The sequence below is a fragment of the Malurus melanocephalus genome, unplaced genomic scaffold (assembly GCF_030028575.1).
Source record: "Malurus melanocephalus ecotype Western Australia unplaced genomic scaffold, MMel_1.1 scaffold_1626, whole genome shotgun sequence".
Lineage (NCBI taxonomy): Eukaryota > Metazoa > Chordata > Aves > Passeriformes > Maluridae > Malurus > Malurus melanocephalus.
In genome coordinates this window covers 2748-6620 of record NW_026624858.1, presented here as the reverse complement: position 1 = coordinate 6620, position 3873 = coordinate 2748, and the positions used below count along the sequence as shown (strand labels likewise).

At 51.0% G+C, this 3873-nt stretch overlaps 1 protein-coding gene across 1 annotated transcript in view; it reads left to right on the top strand.

Annotated features, from left to right (window-relative positions):
* LMCD1 (LIM and cysteine rich domains 1) overlaps window positions 1-3873 on the top strand; it is a 21596-nt gene that overhangs the window by 15242 nt on the left and 2481 nt on the right. The gene's annotated exons all lie outside the window — the stretch shown is intronic.

The following is a 3873-nucleotide window of genomic DNA, read 5'->3' as shown; positions in this document are numbered from 1 at the left end:
ATCAGGAATAGATTCGTTCTCAGCTAGAGCAGCCAGCCATGACAGCAGCCAGGATGATCTGTGCCCTGTCCCATCCTGCTCCCAGGGAATTCTCTGTGCCTGCTGCAGTCAGATCTCGGTGCTTTGGAGCAGCACTGAGAGCTCAGAACCCAGCCTGGCTGAGCTCAAGGGTCCATCTGAYAGGGCTGATGAGGGGATTCTCCTCTTTTTCATCTCCTTTCTCTGCACCAAAGCCTTGCCAAGCCACCAAGGCAAAGGAGCTCTTGCTGTAGGGACTGGTTTAACTCTGGGTTCTTGGCAGCTCTGACAGGGCATGGCACAGCCCTGGATGATATTGTCAGTGTGTGGTGGTGTTTGTTGAAAGCTGAACTTGATGATCTTGGAGGTCTTTTCCAACCTTTACGATTCTGTAACGTGAGCCAGGATTTCCAGGTGCCCTCAAATGGCAGGAGGTGATGGCACAAATGGCAGGAGCTGATGATGGTTCATATGGCAGGAGGTGATGGCTCAAATGGCAGGAGGTGATGGCACAAATGGCAGGAGGTGATGGCTCAGATGGCAGGAGGTGATGGCACAAATGGCAGGAGGTGATGGCCCAAATGGCAGGAGGTGATGATGGCACAAATGGCAGGAGATGATGGCACAAATGGCAGGAGGTGATGATGGCACAAATGGCAGGAGATGATGATGGTTCATATGGCAGGAGGTGATGGCTCTGTGCAATTACAGAGCTGTGAAGATGGAGATAGAGCTCCCATGGCTCTGATTGCTCTGGGGAGATACAAACAGCTGCCCTGTGTCCCTGGGCATACAAGCACATTTCCACAGAAAAATGATTGAGATTCCTCAACACCCTTCCAGATTTATATTCCCCAAGAGCTTTCTGGCGTGGCCTCTGTGGCTGCTGARCAGATGCTTATCATAAAATATGATGAGTGGAAATATCTTGTCCTGGTCCTTGTGAGGGTGACTTGCAGCAGAGGATTTAAAGCTGAAAACACAAATGGTGTCCAAGTGTTTTTAAGAGGAGATTCTTTCCTGCCATTCCTGCACTGAGGTTGTACATGTTAAGGGCAGTTTTCATTTTCAGTCCATATTGGGTAATGTCTCCCCTCTGCCATGGTCTGTTAATGCACTTCAGACTTTGAATCCAGTGACACAGTAAAGATTTTCGCTGTTGCAACAAAACACTGAATTTTGAGATAAAAAATAGCCAAAAAAGGAAGGTTTCCCTTAAACAAATCAATAAGTCATCYTAGCAATGAGGGTTTACTTAAGCTGCAAGTTTGTCCTTTCAAATAAATAAATACATAACTGTGATGTTATTCTCCTTGGTTCAGGGCATCATTTCTCTGGAGGCACCAGCTGAAAAATGGAGCAGCTTTCAGAGCAGTGGCAGATCACTGGGACAGCCACRCTGTGAGCCCAGGGAGGGACCACAGAGCTCCCCTTCCCCACATCCCTGCTGCAAGTCTGGCCCATGAGCTGAGCGTTCTCCACCCAGCACAAAATCATCTTTATCCGTCTCAGAGCTGGGAATTCCTCTGGTGCCACAGATGATTGCACTGGAATCGAATCAAATCTGAGGCAATTAATCCAAATTAGTCATTGTCCCCAGAAAYCTGAGCACTCAGGGAAGGCTGGAGGTGTCTGGGGCTCCTTCCATGGGAGCACTGTGAGCAGGAGCTGGGGAACAGCAGCACGGGAAAGCTTTAGAGAACAGGACACTTTTTGGCCAACACCTCTGGTAATTGAGCTMATAAAATCTTCACTCCTCTCCCTGCATGATGGAGATGTAAAAGGAGCAYCAAGCTGTAATCCCAGCTCAAATTCAAAGAGCCACTGTTATGTAGTGTGTGATGGCAGGGTATGAAGGTTATACGATCTTGGGAAAAGCCCTGTGAATAATTTTTCTGTGTGAATAACTCTATAGAAAGAGACAGCAAAATAAGTTGGTTTTTAACAGTTCTTGYTGGCAAGGAGCTTGAGCCCAGGGTTGGAAACGGCTGTGTTTGTTCTTGCTTAGATCCTGCACGATAAGCAGGGCTGGGCTGGTGGGTCTGTGGCTTTTTGGGAATGACAGAGCAGAGGCAGCTGCAGGGTTGGGCTCTGGGGCTGACCCCAAATTCTGTGCCTCAGGGAGATGTTGGGGGACAGGGAAAAGACCCCAATCTGGTATGACGGGTGCAGAATTCCTCTTGTCCGTCTGTCCCTGCTGTCTGTGGTGCTCTGCCAGCTGCTCACACTGTTCTCGTTCAGCCAGACCAGAAATGCCACAGATTCTGCACCGTGCCGAGTTTCCCCCTGCACTGACGTGGGGCTGGGAGYGTTTGGAAATGTGTCTGAAGTGCTCTGTGGTGGAAGGAGCAGTGTCAGCACACATCTCCCCTTTCCTGCACACAGCAGAAACATTCTGTCTGCTCCTGCCCTGCCCATTCTCCTCAGGCTGCATTTCCTGAGAGCACAGGAGATGCCATCAGCGTGGGGGAACCGTGTCAAAGGCTGGGGCAGTTACTGAAAATGTGAAAATCTGGAAATCTGAAAATCCAGGGAGGGAGAGAGGGAGGAGGCGATGGTGAGAGGTGGGGGATGCTGAGAGGGCAGTGACCAGAGAACATCACTGGGTGCAGAGAGCTGTGTCCTGTGCTGTGGAACGGGAGGGAGGACGGGAAGGATTTTGGTGTGAAGAGCAGTGGGAGCGGGGCAAAGGGCTGGCACTGGTGGAAATTGTCCCCTTTCTGTAGCTGCCCCATCCCTGATGGGCTCCTGCAGCTCAGTAGTAGTTCTCTCCTGAGGAATCTTGGTTTTGTGTCTCCTTGAGCMGCCTGGGCTAGTGGAAGTGTCCCTGCCCATGGCAGGAGGGCACAACTGGGTGACCTTTAAGGTCCCTTCCAACCCCAACCATTCTACAGTTCCATTATTGTTCCTGTTGGAGGCTTGGCTTGGTTTGGGGTGTTTGTAAATCATCCTCTGGTCACAGGGACATTGCCAGCCTGACCCTGTGCCACCTGCAGCGTGCTGGAGGGGACAGTGCTGTGCCATTGCTCTGATGGGGCACAGCAGTGTCACCACAGCACAGGTGACACTCAGGCTGCTCCATGGGTGCACGAGAGCCTCACCAGGATTGCTGGGAGAAATCCAGGCAGGGCTCTGCTGGAAGAGATTCCAGCTGCTACTGAAGAGAGTTTCTTGTAGGAGTGACAAAGCCCAGAAGCTCTAACCCTGACCTGGACTGTGCAGCCTCAGTGGGAGCTGGGACAGCGTCCTGCCAGCCTCCAAGTGGARCTGTAAAGCTGCTCTTCACTAATCACAGGATCCTCTGCAGGCACAGATAGAGAGCAAACCCTCTTGGTTTCGTGTAATGTGCAGGGATGCCATTAATCTTGAGATTAACTACGTCTGATTCTGGCTCTTTGGCCTGTTAGAAATGGCAGCAAACAGTGAGAAAAGACCAAAGTTCCTGATSTCTTCAAAATTACATCTTTGATGTGCTGCACTCTGCACTGCAGGAATTCTTGGCTTTTTCTTGTAGAACCTTGGGATTTTGGTGAAGGTTTTAGTTTGGGAGGTGTCCCAAAGGCCCCTCAAAAATAAACTACTCAGCTTTGTCTTCCCCATGGACCAAAGGTGCTCATGGATATCGTCCCAAGGAGCTGCAATGCAATCCTCAGGGCTTGGGTGGTGGGATGGAGCACTGCCCCGGGGCTGCCCAGTCCTGCTGAAAACTGCTCTCTCTGCTGTCCAGCCCTGCTGACCACTGCCTCTCACTACTGACCACTGCTCTCTCTCACTCCTACCCAGCTCCACTGACCACTGCTCTCTCTCACTGCTGACCACTGCCCTCTCTCTCACTCTTGTCCATCCCCACTGCTC